Source organism: Heterodontus francisci, chromosome 16, assembly GCF_036365525.1.
Source record: "Heterodontus francisci isolate sHetFra1 chromosome 16, sHetFra1.hap1, whole genome shotgun sequence".
NCBI classification, from domain to species: domain Eukaryota; kingdom Metazoa; phylum Chordata; class Chondrichthyes; order Heterodontiformes; family Heterodontidae; genus Heterodontus; species Heterodontus francisci.
This window is the reverse complement of record NC_090386.1, coordinates 45,738,918-45,753,434: the sequence shown is the minus strand read 5'-3', so window position 1 is coordinate 45,753,434 and position 14,517 is coordinate 45,738,918.

The window sequence follows — 14,517 nt, the reverse complement described above, 5'->3', positions numbered from 1 at the left end:
CTGGCCAATGCAGATATAAGCAAATATAAACCTTTTTCAGCAATTATAATTGCAGACCTGCTGTGTCGTCGTGTCAATGCCGCCATGGGGTTTTCCTGCCACTAACAAAATATGGGACCAATGTCAAATCAGGTTTCTGGGCGAGTGCTTCCCTTCCTAATTTTTTTGGACCCCTGCCTCCACTCCCGCTCCTGCTGGCCAGGTAGAATCCAACTCAATGAGTCATCAGGCGCAAGTGAGCTGCAGTCAGGCTGAAAGAAACAGTTCCCTTCCTAGCAGCATTGTCAGTGTACCTACACCACAAGGACCACAGCGGTTCAAGAAGGCAGCTCGCCACCATCCCCTCGAGGCCAATTAGGGGTGGGCAATAAATGCTGGCCTAGTCAGTGATGCCGAAATCCCACGAACGAAGAAAGAAAAAAAGATTCTGTGCCAGCTCCCATGAGGGCGAGCTCACACACGAGTTTTTCTGCAAGGGATTCAAATGAGGACTTTGGGTGGTAAAGAGGAGAAGGCTGATTAGCATACATACTGAGACGCTTGGTGCATTGGCAGGCCTGCCAAAGAGCTTCCCACTACTGTCAAGGACCACGGAGAAGTCTGGCTTTGACATGGCACAGGGCATCATGCAGACCTTGGAGCCCATCCTTTTCCAGTGTGGAAATGGTGACTGACTCCATGACAGCACCAGCAGACCCATGCATAATGGTGCCAGCTTGTCCCTCAGCAAAAAGACAATGGCCTGCCCTTGTCTGGAGTAGTTTGGCCTCTGTGAACTCCTGGATGTTATGATGGATGACATACTGTGAAATGTTGCCGCTGTCTCCCACTCCCTGGAAGGACCCCGTGCATAAATATTGTGGGCGACGGTGATCTTGATTGCCACTGACAGGGCCAGCCTCTCCCTGCTGTAAGGCTTCAGGTCGGTTGAAGGAGGTGGCACAGTTCTATGACCATCCACTTGTTGAACCTTAGTTGCCTTAGGCACTAGGTGAGGTGTAGGTAGGTAGAATTGCTCTCAAGAAACTTAGTGGGTAGAGAATTCTGTGTAGCCTCCTCCTCCTCCCTCTTTGCAGAGCATTCCCTCTCTGCATCCTCAGCCCCATTTTCTAGTCATTTTACAGACCAAGAGGCACTGCCACCACAACCCCCATCCCTGGGTCAGATATTATTCTTTCCTCCCTGGCTGTAAACATCTGATATGAAAAATCAACTCCAAACACACAGCTTAAGCAGAGGTAAGCCAAAAGCATCTCACCTGAAACTAGTTTACCAGCCCTTTCGATAACAAAGTTGCAGTGCCCATCTTGCATCAGAACACTTCAAAGGGCCGTGGAGTCGGAGTAGATGCGATTTGAAAATCGCAGTACTGGAAGTTGTCCCCGGTACCCGATACCTTTGGGATAGTCCAGGATTTTCAATGTCGGTGGGGGGTGGGGATTGGAGGGCATGGGGAGATACTCCCCTCCAATTAAGGGCCCATTAGCTCATTTAGGAGTTTGTTAATGGGCCGGGGAGGTCAGCAGCATAATTTTGCAAGGGGATTGTGGTGAACCCGAACAGTCTGGTGCACAGCTGTGGGATTTGCTGCGGGGCAAAGGAAAAGTGTTTTTTCAAATGTTTAAAATTATCAGGAGCCATGGTATCCTGTGTGGAGATGTACACAGTACCTTAGTTTTGGCCATTTTGCTTCCGTTCCGTTTTATATTTGGTGCTGTCCCTCTGATGAGCTGCCTGCTCTCCTCGGCAAGACAGCAATAGGCCCCATCATGGCTACCGCTTGCCTTTGCCTTTAGTGCCAGGCAGCCAGTTTCCACCTCTTATTGGGCAGGATATGAGCTCAGCACCCAATCAGGCCATTAGCATTTAAAAATAGCTACACGTGAGCAATGCAGTGGAGGTGTGTGGTTGGGACCTGGAAATTATCCGGGTGTTGAGTTCCCGGATTGAAAATCCAGCCCCTGATTTTTGTTGAGTGATGTGTAATTTCGTTGAATAGACCAGCGTGGTCCAAATTTGGAAAGTGAGTATCACATCAGTCAGTATCACTATGTGACATCATGATCTCACTAGTTCAGTTGCTTCCGATGCTCACGGGATGACTGCACACGTGCCCTTCTCAATCTGGAGCACCCAGCTGTAGTAGCACCATGTGCAGCAGCCCTGCTGATCTGAATTTTGCACCCTAGATCTTCTAAGGGCTGTGTGTGATAAATTGAAACTATCATTATTTTGCAGAAATGAATGGATAGAGGGCAGCATTGCCTTGCATATTGGAACTCATCACTGCAGTCTCTGCTATACATTGTATAGGCTGTATGTCTCTGAAAGTTGGATTTATTGGATCTTTTCTGAATAAATTTGAGACAAGATATTTCATTGCCTAGTCCTAATAATTTGCATTAAAATGTTATTAATATACGTTGCCAAGTCAATGACTTATGCACAGTATTTCAATGTCAAAACAAGCCTTTATTAAACACGTGTCTCCAAGTTATCTAATCTATTGCTTTATGTTAAATCAATGACCCTGGTACATTAAAAATTAAATTTACTTGCTACATCACATGTTTTCAGGTGAATCATTTCTCATCAAGTAAAATCAACGGACAATCAGGTATTTGCCATGTATCAGAGGATTCTGTCAGATTATTTCTGCAAATGTATTCAACATGGAAAGTCATTAATCAAAGTCATGTAAATGCTCACCTTTCTTTTTGAGTTTTCTTTGTGTAGAATTGTTCATTTTTTGGTTTTAACGTCAGATTGAATTATTTTCCCCCGAAGTTCCACCAAATAATTGGAAGTTATCAGGTGCATTCCTTCAATCAATGACTATAATTTCAAACAATCAAGGCCTTGGGTTATTGCATCAAAACAATTAGCTAATTAGTTGACCAGAGAATAGCAACATTGAAAGATGATATGCTTGAAAATCAAATTCATTCCACACCAGCGACTCTCATTCATATAGTGGGCTGAATTTTATGCCGCCGTGGTGGGTTTGATGGTGGTGTGGGGGCGGCGTAAAATTGAGCAAGAGGCCTTTCCGCCCCGCTCCCATCTCCAGCCAACTTTATGGCGGTCAGGCGAGGGGGAAACGGCCCGCCCACCCACCCAAGGCCAATCAAGGCCCTTAAGTGGCCACTTAACGGCCACTTAAGGGTCCTCGCTCACTTCCACGGGTATTTTACCCGTGGCAAGCGGGAATGCAGTGATAGCTGCCTGCCTTTCCAATGTGTTGGGGGTGTCATGGCAGTTGGGCACAGGGTGCCTGATTTGAGGGCCACCCCCGCCCCCCCAATCCAGCCCCGGGACCCAAGATGTCCCCCTTCACCGCCAAACAACTAACCTTGCTCACTGCCATGATCAATCACCCCCCTGGCGAGGCAAGCCCAACTTACCTGAAGTCCTGGCTCCCTAGCGTCGGCTGGGCTGCAGTCCCAGCGGTGGCCACCGCTCCTGGTGACGCTGCTGGGACTAAGAGCTGCCGGCCTGCTGATTGGCCAGCAGCTCACTGAGGCGGGACCTCCTCCCTCAAGTGGATGAAAGTCCTGCCTCGGGACAATTAAAGCCTGGGGATCCGTAAAATGCAGGTCGGCTCCCCGGGCTAGGCGGAAGCAGGTTCGCCACCGATTTTTATGTAGACGGCGTACTCCTGTCCGCCTATAGTAAAATCCAGCCCAGCATCTTTAATGTAGTAAGATATCCCAAAGCACCTTACAGGAATGATAACAAACAACATTTGACACTGAGCCATACAAGGAGAAATTGGGGTAGATGACCAAAAGGTTGGTGAAAGAGTTATATTTTATGAAGCACCTTCAAGGAGTAGAGAAAGGTAGAGATAGAGAGGTAAACAGGTTTAGGGAGGGAATTCCAGAGCTTAGGACCTAGGCAGCTGAATGCACAGCTGCTAATGATACAGTGAAGAAAATCGAGCATGCGCAAGAGGCCAGAGTTGGAGAAGTGCAAAATTGGAGGATTCCCCTGTAAATCAGACAGTATTTCTCCTGGTCAAAATTGGCCTTCTGATCAGGAAAGACTGTAAACAATGCAGGGTTTAATGCCATAAAGCTAACAATTTTAGTTAAACATTGCAAAACCTTTTCAGTTATTTCAGCTCTATGGCTTGTATAAAATAAGGTAATAAAATAAGGTCAAGGTAGCACAAGAAACAAATAGGTGGACAACTCAAAAAAAAAACAACCCAAGCCCCACTTAGTGTTGTCAATTGTCCGTTTTTTAACCCGAGCAGTACATGCTTTCACAAAGCTGTCAGTTCTTTTTAATGAGTATGGTAATTGGCCATGTTTAGCTCCCACATTCCCTCTCACCAACATGCTTACTGTGCAGCTTCAAAACATGATCCCGACTGTACCTTTTATGATCCCACCATTGTCTTTACTTAAAGCAAAGCCCCACAATGGTAGCTGTCAATAACACCTCCGCAAACTAGTAGCAATCAAGGTGTATCAGTAAGTGACCCCAGATGTTTCAATGAGTATTTTTTCAGTGACATATTTTCATAGTTAGCAAAAGAAAGCAGCTAAATGGCTGCCCTGCTTGTTAGTATGACAACTGCACTTAGAGTCAACAACGTAAAATCTCTAACATCATCACGTGACATGATTCACAAAATATTTTGGATGCTTTCCTGACTCAAAGAAAAGTTTTTTTTTCTTGGGGGCTGGGGATGGGAGGGTTGAAAGAGCAGAAAACACTAATATGTTATCTAATTAACAACAAGACTTTTTTTGATTAACAGCAAGACGACCTGTTCAGACTGCATCACCAGCCCACTATCTGCTTTTGGATTGAGTTGAAGGTCACTGCCCTTGCCCCACTTCTCTCAATGGATGAATGTAATGTCTATAAAAGCCATATCCACTCAATAATCAATGTTTGGTAGTCTGCAGACAAGACCTCCTTTACTAAATATATCCAAAGCCATGCAGGCCAGTGAACTTAATTAGAGCAGCCCACTCAGTCCCAAAGTACATTCTCTGAATAACCAAAGCTGTGGCCTTGTTCTTACTCCTCCACAGCATTGTGAGGGAAACTAGACCTGCATATTTGTCCCAGAGCATAAATGTTGCATTAGCTGCATGTCAACCTTCTTTATTAATTCAAAAAATCTATATAAAATGATAGCCCTGAGCAACACGGCTTCACATAAATTTCTCCTGCCTGCTATATCTCCCACTGTGGATGTGCATTACTTTATTTTATAATTTTATGCTACCTGCAGAGTTGTCTGTCTGTGCCATTGATGCTGTACATAGAAGTTCAAATGTTAATTATCACTCGCCCATTGGTATCTGTGTATAATTATCAGGTTGTAGTTCAAGAAGTGTTTGTCTTTATTATAATTAATCCAGTTACGACCTGTTATTATCCCACTGAACATATAAAACAAAAATCAGTGAAGTTCCATGATAAAACATGTCAATTCATGTGAATGCAATTTTGTAATTATATCAATAACAACATTGATAATTGACATTCGCTGTACTCATTGTTGATAGAGCGGAATAACTTTTAAAAAAGAATCAAAGGGGATTGCTTTTCCTGAAATGTTTGGCAAAGGTATCTTTACTCGGGGAGAGTTGAGTGCTATATTTGGTATGTTGAAATTGAATCTCATTTACTGTCACTCGAACTAAGTGAGGCACATGCATTTTTGTCTAAAAATGTGCTCTATTTCACTTTGAATAAAGATTTTGTCATTGATCTTATTCTTTATTATCATACTTACTCTTTGTTATCATAAGGCTCCCTAGATCTTGCTTGATTGGTGCCCAGTCCACTTTGTTGCAATGTACTCTACCGTATTTCAGCAATTCACCAGGCTGACTTTGGAAGCACTATCCATCCCTATGACTTCTAACAACAAAAAAGACATCAGTAATATTGTAATTTTGTCAACACTCCCCCTACCCCCGCCACCCCCACTCGCAGCCCTCCACCACACAAGTCATTCTTCATCCTGATTTGGAGATATTTCACTGTTTTTTCATGGGTCAAAATCTTGGCATTCCCAGCCTACTACCATCAACACAACAACTGCAGTGATTTAAGAAAAAGGCCCACCAGCAGCAGGGCAGCACAGGAAGGACAATAAATGAAGCTTTGACCATGTCACTCACATCCATGAGCAAATTTTTAAAAATCTTCTAAAACTCCCCAAATGTTGAAAGCTCTGAAGATATCACACTAAAATAACAACCTAGTTCCACATGATTTACCTTCTTGTTTCTTGGTTTCCCAGAAAAAAGGGCTCGGATTTTATGACCAGTCACAAACGAACGGCAGTCACCATTCCTTGACCTTGCAGACTTTCTGTCGGCTTTTACACTGTAATTTGCAGTAATTAGATAGTCAAAACAGCACTGCGCCCTCTACAGGTAATCTGGGACTAGTGTGAACACATTAAACAATGGGATGTCTCCGCAACCAATCAGATTTAAGAACATTTACTGAGAAATGCTGACTGCAGAATTAGGCTCCATGGCACCCATAGTATTGGTGCCACAGGGGCCATTTTGGTACTAAAATGGCATCCACACTGCTCATGCTCACCTCCAGCATGGTCCATGATGAATGTCATCTTGGTGAAGACGTTAGCACAGGCATTAGGAGCATGCATTGGAAATATGCTGGGTAGGCAGATCAATGTGTAATACTGATTTGATGCCAGTGCTGCCATTTTGCTGTCGCCGGCTGCAGAAGCTTGAGCTCTGGGTTTCGGAACTCGAGCGGCAGCTGAAGTTACTGTTGTGCATCTGTAAGGCGAAGGACTACGTAGATAGCACATTCAGAGAGGTGGTCACACCACAGATTAGGAGCATGCAGGCAGATAGGGAATGGGTGGCCACCAGGCAGTCTAAGAGAACCAAGCAGGTTAGTGCAGGCGTCCCCTGATATGATCTCACTCGCTAATCGGATTTCCATTTTGGATATTGGTGAGGGTGATGGTTCCTCAGAGGAGTGCTGTCAAAGCCAAGTTTGTGGCACAACAGGTGGCTCAGCTGCACAGGAGGGGCAGAAAAGGAGTGGAAGAGCAGTAGTGATAGGGGATTCATTAGTTAAAGGGACAGATGGGCGTTTCTGCAGCACCAAACGTGACTCCAGGATGGTGTGTTGCCTCCCTGGTGCCAGGGTCAAGGATATCAGAGGCTGCAGGGCATTCTTCTTGCGGAGGGTGAACAGCCAGAGGTCATGGTCCACATTGGTACCAATGACATAGGTAAGAAGGGAGAAGAGGTCCTGAAAGCCGATTTTAGGGTGCTAGGAAGGAGGTTACAAAGCAGGACCTCAAAAGTATTAATGTCAGGATTACTCCCAGTCCCACGAGTAAGTGAGCATTGGAATAGGAGAATTGAGTGATTGAACACGTGGCTGGAGAACTGGTGTAGGAGGGAGGGCATCAGATTTCTAAGGCATTGGGACTGGTTCTGAGGCAGGTGGGACCTGTACAAGATGGATGGGTTGCATCTTAGCAGGACTGGGATGAATATCCTCGCAGGGAGATTTGCTAGTACTGTTGGGGAGGGTTTATCTAAATTGTAAGGGGGATGGGAACCTGAGAGGAAGTTAGATTGGAGGGAAGTAAAACTGGTAACTAATCAGGGGTGTGAAAACCAGGAGCAAGTATTAGAGAGGAATACGAAGGTGCACAGTATACTGGAGAGATAGATAGCACGAGAGTAGGAAATAGTATGTTATTAGGTGGGGTCAGAGTAAGGGAGAAAGTAATAAAGTCTGAATCAGGGTTAATGTGCATTTATGTGAACGCACGGAGTGTGGTTAATAAGACTGGTGAGGTACAGGCACAGATTGCCATGTGGAAATATGATGTTGTGTGGCTATAACAGAGACCTGACTCAAGAAGGGCAGGACTGGGTGTTAAATATTCCTGGATACAATGTGTTCAGGAAAGATAGGAAAGGGAAAAAAGGGGGAGGGGTAGCAGTATTGATTTAAGGAGAGCATTGCAATGCTGGAAAAAAAGGATGTCCCTGAGGGGTTGAGGACAGAATCAATTTGGCTAGAGCTAAGGAACAAAAAAAGTAGAGCAAACATTGCTCGGTGTTGTCTATAGGCCACCAGCTAGTGGGAAGGACGTGGAGGAACAAATTTGCAAGGAAATTACAGAGAATGGAAAAATTATAGGGTAGTTTTAATGGGGGACTTTAATTATCCAAACAAAGACTGGGATAATAGTAGAGTAAAGGGCAAGAGTTCCTAAACTGTGATCAGGAAATTTTCTACAAATGTATATTGCTAGTCCAACGAGAAAGGGGGCACTGCTAGACCTGGTTCTTGGAAATGAGGTGGGTCAAGTGGATCAAGTATCAGTAGGACAGCATTTAGGGGATGGTGATGATTATATCATAAGGTTTAAGCTGACTATGGATAAGGACGAAGGGGAATCCAGAGTAAGAATAATTAACTGGGGGAAGGCCAACATCAATGGGGTAAGAATGGAGCTGGGGCGAATAAATTGGAGTCAAAAGCTGGCAGAAAAACCAGTAGATGAACAATGGGCTACCTTCAAAGAAGAGATAGATCGGGCACAGTCAAGGTATGTTCCCTTAAAGGGGAAAAGTAGAGCAAACAAAAGAGGTAGAGATTAAGATAAAGAAGAAAACGTGCTTACTAGAGATGCTGGGTAGAAAGTAATATCAAAAACCAGGCTGAATATAGACGGTCCAGAGGAGTAGTGAAAAAGCAAATGAGAGAAGCAAAGAGCATGAGAAGAGACTGGCAGCTAGCATTAAAGGAAATCCAAAATTTTTCTATAGGCATATAAATAGTAAAAAGGTGGTAAAAGGAGGAGCGGTGCCGATTAAAGACCAGAAAGGGGATTTACCCATGGAGGCAGAGGGTATGGCTGAGGTATTAAATGAATATTTTGCATCTGTCTTTGCCTGTGTTGCATCTTCTTGCTTGGTAATGTTGAAAGAGGAGATAAGTCAGACAGTAGAGGGGTTTAAAATTGATAAAGAGTAAGTATTAGATAGGCTGTCTGAACATAAAGTGGATAAAGCACCAGGACTGGATGAGATGCATCCAAAGATACCGAGGGAAGTGAGGGTGAAAATCGTAGAGGTACTGGCCATAATTTTTCAGTCTTCCTTAGACTCGGGGTGGTGCCAGAGGACTGGAGAATTGCAAACGTTACAGCCTTGTTCAAAAAAGGCTGTAAAGATAAGCCCAGAAATTACAGGCCAGCCAGTTTAACTTCGGTGGTGGAAAAACTTAAAAAAAAATAATTCGGGACAAAATCAATAGTCACATGGACAAATGCGAGTTAATTAAGGAAAGCCAGCATGGATTTCTTAAGAGAAAATCATGTTTAACTAACTTGCTGGGGTTTTTTGAGGCAGTAACAGAGGGTTGATGAGGGCAATGCTGTTGATATGGTGTACATGGACTTTCAAAAGGCACACAACAGACTTGTGAGCAAACTTGTAGCTCATGGAATAAAAGGGATGGTAGCAACATGGATGTGAAATTGGCTGAGTGACAGGAAACAAAGAGTAGTGGTTAATGGATGTTTTTTGGGCTGGAGGAAGGTTTGTAGTGGAGTTCCCCAGGGATCAATGTTGGGACCCTTGCTTTTTCTGATATGTATTAATGACCTAGACCTTGCTGTACAGGGCACAATTTCAAAGTTTGCAGATGATACAAAACTTGGACGCTTTGTGAACTGTGAGGAGGATAGTGTAGAAGTTCAAAAGGACATAGAAAAATTGGTGGAAAGAGCAGACAGGTGGCAGTTAAAGTTCAATGCAGAGAAAAATGAGGAGATTTATTTTGGTAGAAAGAACATGGAGAGACAATATAGAATAAAGGGCACAATTCTAAAGGGGGTGCAGGAGCATAGGGACATAGGTGTATATGTGCACCATTAAAGGTGGCAGGACAGGTTGAGAGAACAGTTAATAAAGCATACAGTATCCTAGGCTTTATTAATAAGGGCATAGAGTACAAGAGCAAGAAAGTTATGTTAAACTTGTATAAGACGCTAATTCGGCCTCAACTGGAGTATTGTGTCCATTTCTGGGCGCCGCACTTGAGGAAAGATGTAAGGGCATTGGAGAGAGTATAGAAGAGATTCACTAGAATGGTTCCAAGGATGAGGAATTTCAGTTATGAAGATAGATTGGAGAAGTTGGGACTGTTTTCCTTGGAGAAGAGAAGGCTGAGAGGTGATTTGATAGGGATATTCAAAATCATGAGGTGTCTGGACAGAGTAGATAGAGAGAAACTGTTCCCACTTGTGAAAAGATCGAGAACAAGAGGACGCAGATTTAAAGTATTTGGTAAGAGAAGCAAAAGTGACATGAGGAAAAGCTTTTTCACGCAGGTTAAGATCTGGAATATGCAGCCTGAGAAAGTGGTGGAGGCAGGTTCAACTGAAGCATTCAAAAGGGAATTAGACAGTTATATGAAATAGAAGAATGCGCAGGGTTATGGGGAGAAGGCGGAGGAATGGAACTGAGGGAATTGCTCTTTCAGACGGCCAGTGCGGACACAATGGGCTGAATGGCCTCCTTCTACGCTGTAACAATTCTGTGATTCTGTGATTTTGGACCTTGTCACCCTAGCTATTGCCCTCTCTTTACTTTCACAGCTGAACATGTACTCAACAGCAGGAAGGAACTTCCCCCACCACCACCACCCCAACCCCCAGCCACCAGCAATGCTAATTAAAAGGATCATCAGCAACATGCAGGTTACTACCGACTCTAAGTTTGTGGAAATACTGGATGTTTTGAGGAGTTGATTACAGTTGGTGAAATCTGCAAGGAGTGGTGCTGCACACAGGGAAAATGTTGGCTGTGATTGCAAGGACTGTGGCACACTACTTGCTCCCACTCATGGAGACTATAGTAGCAGTCTCCCTTGGACTACAGCATGAGAGGGAGATGGTGCAGAGGCAGCAAAGAAAAGGCGAGGTGCTCATAGAGGAAGGTGAGAAAGGCTCTCGGCAGGAGGCCTTATTACCTAGGGTCATCCTGGAACACTTCCCCTATCTCCACTTAAGCCAGGAACAGTGTTTGGGATATTTCTGCTTCATTAGGGAATTGTTCACTGAAATATTCCACATGTTACAAGGACCATGCTGCCATTGGCTGTGAAGGTGTCAGTGGTCTTGAATTTCTTCACATCAGGATCCTTCCAGACTGGAACAGGCAACATATCTAACATTTCCCAGTTTACCATCCACGGATGCATCCGGGAGGTGATGGAGGCTCTTTATGCCAGAAGAGGAAAGTACAGTGTGTTCTATCTGAATAAAGAGAAGCAGGCAAATGCACCTGTAGCTGTGCCAGGAAAGCCGGCTTCCCCATGGTGCAGGGTGCCCATCGAGTGCATACATGTGCCTTTGCAGGTGCTTCATCTCAATGCTGAGATGTACCACAACCACAAAGGATACCACTCGCTGAATGTGCAGTTGATGTGTGACCATGCTGAGCACATCATGCATGTGAATGTCCATATCCTGGCAGCAGTCACAACGCTTTCATTCTGCGACAGTCCGCTGCTCCATCAATCTTTCAGCCAGCACGTCAAACCAGAGGGTGGCTGTTGGGCGACAAGGGCTATCCACTTTACACCTGGCTCATGACTCCCCTCTGCAACCAACCACTCATGGCCAACATACATATAACGGGAGTCATGGTGTTATGCGAAACATCATCGAGCAGAGAATTGGGGTGCTTAAGAAATGATTCCGCTGCCTTTACTGCTCTGGAGGAGCCCTGCAGTACTTGCCAGTCTCCTGATTCATGGTGGTCTGGTGCATTGTTCACAACCTGACCATCATGAGGACACAACCCTTGCCACCAGGGATTCAGTGACCATCTCAGGAGGTGGAGGATCAGGAGGAAGAAGGGAGGAACCAGCACATCTGCATTTCAGATGGGCTGTTCTTGCGCATCTCTTTAGATTTGGATTCCTGTGAATAGAATCTCAGCTGCCCATTGTACAATAGTCCCACCTAACCATCTTCTGCTATGGACCATCACGGTGTCCTCTTGGTCACCACCACAAAACAACCATTCCATACCAACTTTATCCAACAAAACATTGAATATTCCATACAAAACTCAACTAACCATCCTTGTGCAGTCCCTTAGTCCCTGACTTGTGGTTGCCTTTGCCTGGCCAAGTGTTTCTATGCAGTGCTACCTGAGTGGCTGCAGCATGGCTGGTGGAAGGCTACTGAATTTCAGTGGAGGAGACTGCAGATGGCCTTGCAGGATGCCCTCAAACAGCTCTGGGCTTAGGAGGCTCAGCTTCAGAAAGCACCACCTCGACCTGGGCGGGAGCAGTCTGGGTTTGCTGGGTGACAGGCAACAGCAAGGGCAGTGGTAGGAGCAGAAGTGATGTCATCCTGACGATGGACAGGAAATTTGTGCTCCACGGAGCCACTGCCACTCCCCGGGGGACATGCCTAAGTAATCTGAGAAATCTGTTGGAGCACAGATTGCTGGACCCCTGTGAAACCCTGAAAACCCCTTTCAACAACCATGTCGGCAGCAGTCTGAACCTCCACGGCAACCAGCTGAGAGTTCATGACCTCAGCCAAAGCTTCCTCTGCAAGGTTCAGATGTTGGGTGGCTTCTTCATGTGCTGAAATGGAAGTTGAGACCTCAGCCATCAGATGTTGCATTATGATTTGGTATGAAGTGCTCTAATGAAATTGTCCACCACTTCTATGCTGGAAAGGATGAACACCAAGCTTTGTGTGAAGCCCTCTGCCAGGTTGGAGCCAGACTCTTCGATGCTCCTTGATAGTGACATCAGGCTCTCTGGCAGGTCTATCTCTGCACCAAGCATTTCAGTATTCATGCTTATCAGCCTTTTTCTATATGCCACCCCATCAAGGTCCTCATCTGAGTTTTCTACAGCAGAACTTGTATGTGACCTCACCCTCTGGAGAGCTGTCACCCATACTATCCTTTCCCCCAGACTAGCTGCAGGCCACACATGTCCAATGACTCACCAGTTGCTGATCCCTCCTCTATGCTAACCTCGAAAGCATGCATAGTGCCAGTATCTGAGCCGGTGGCTGCGAGTGTGAAATTGAGTAATGGTGTTTCTTCTTTATCAGTCTCTTGTTCTTCTAGGACTTCAGTCTCCCACACCACTGCCTGATCGAGCAGCAGTTCTTGGGTATCTGAAGGCATAAAAGCAGAAGGGGAGGATTGGGAGTGAGGGAAGTGTTGGAAACCAAGAGGTACATACTTATACCATCTGTAACTTGTAACTTAGAAGAGATGAGGGGGAAGTGGGAATGTGAGAAGATGGATTAAGTAGGGGCACACCATCATCCTCAATGGTTTCAGCCCCGCTGTTGGCCACGGCCTCAGTCATGGCTGCATCAATGACTGCTAACACTGTCTCCTCCATTTTTGGTGAGGATATGCAACTGTGCCTGCATTCACCAATTAGCTGCTGCCGTGTCTGATTATGGGTCACCTTGTCCTGCAAGAGAGAGGGAATGCGTCAGTGAGTGTGATGCAATGTGTTGGGAGGTCTGTCTTCCACACTTGAATAGCTGGCAGTGTGTGCAAGCTGTGGGATGTGAATGTGAGGCTTGGAGCAGGGCTAAATGTCTGAGATCAAGATAAGGCTATGGATGTGAGGTACGAGTCGTGGCTGATAGGTGACTGAAGTGGGGATGTGTGAGGCTATTGATTCATTTGCAAGAATATGGCACGTGAAGAAGCATTCACTAGGGTAATTAAATCTTGCCGCACTGCATCCAGGTCCTCAGGGCTAGACTGTTAGCATTGACCTCGACAGCTACCTGCTCCCACTGCCGCCTTGGTGTCTGCCTGGAGGGCCTCCTGGCCGCTGAGCGAAGAGGACCTCTCTCCTCCTGCACCAAGATCTCCAAGTACTACACTGGAGAAACTTGGGCCATGCTCTCTGGACTGTTGCACTATCTTTTCAAGGCTCTTCCAGCTCATTACCTCCTCTTTCACAACTTCCAGCCCCTGCTGCAGCCAGAATGTGCCTTCCCTTTAAGAGGTGCAGACCAGCTTTAAGTGATGCTCGCCTTGCACAAACCTGGGCCCCCTGCTGAGGCATGTAGTCACTCAGCAGCATGCTTACTACTGGGCTGCACGTCACGATCATTTAAATGAGCAGGCAGCAAGAACTTTGCATGCTACCTGCATTACTTTGAATGAGTCAGTTAATCGTGCATCACGACCCATTCTCTGGGGCAATTGAACTTTTAGCCTGCAGAGTCTAAACCAGGAACTGTAAGTTATAATAAGTAATTCAATGCAAACTGATGTACAGCGAAAGCAAAATAGAGTAAAAGAAGGAAGGGACAGAAATAAAAACATTATTAATTTTTTTTTTTAGATCTCCAGCAATTAAAACCTGAAGGAATTAAACTTCACACTTGTAAAAGTACATTTTAAAAGCCAGAGAGGTTGTTTGGCAGTAATTAAGACTTAATATGCTGTTTAAAAATTTCCTTACACT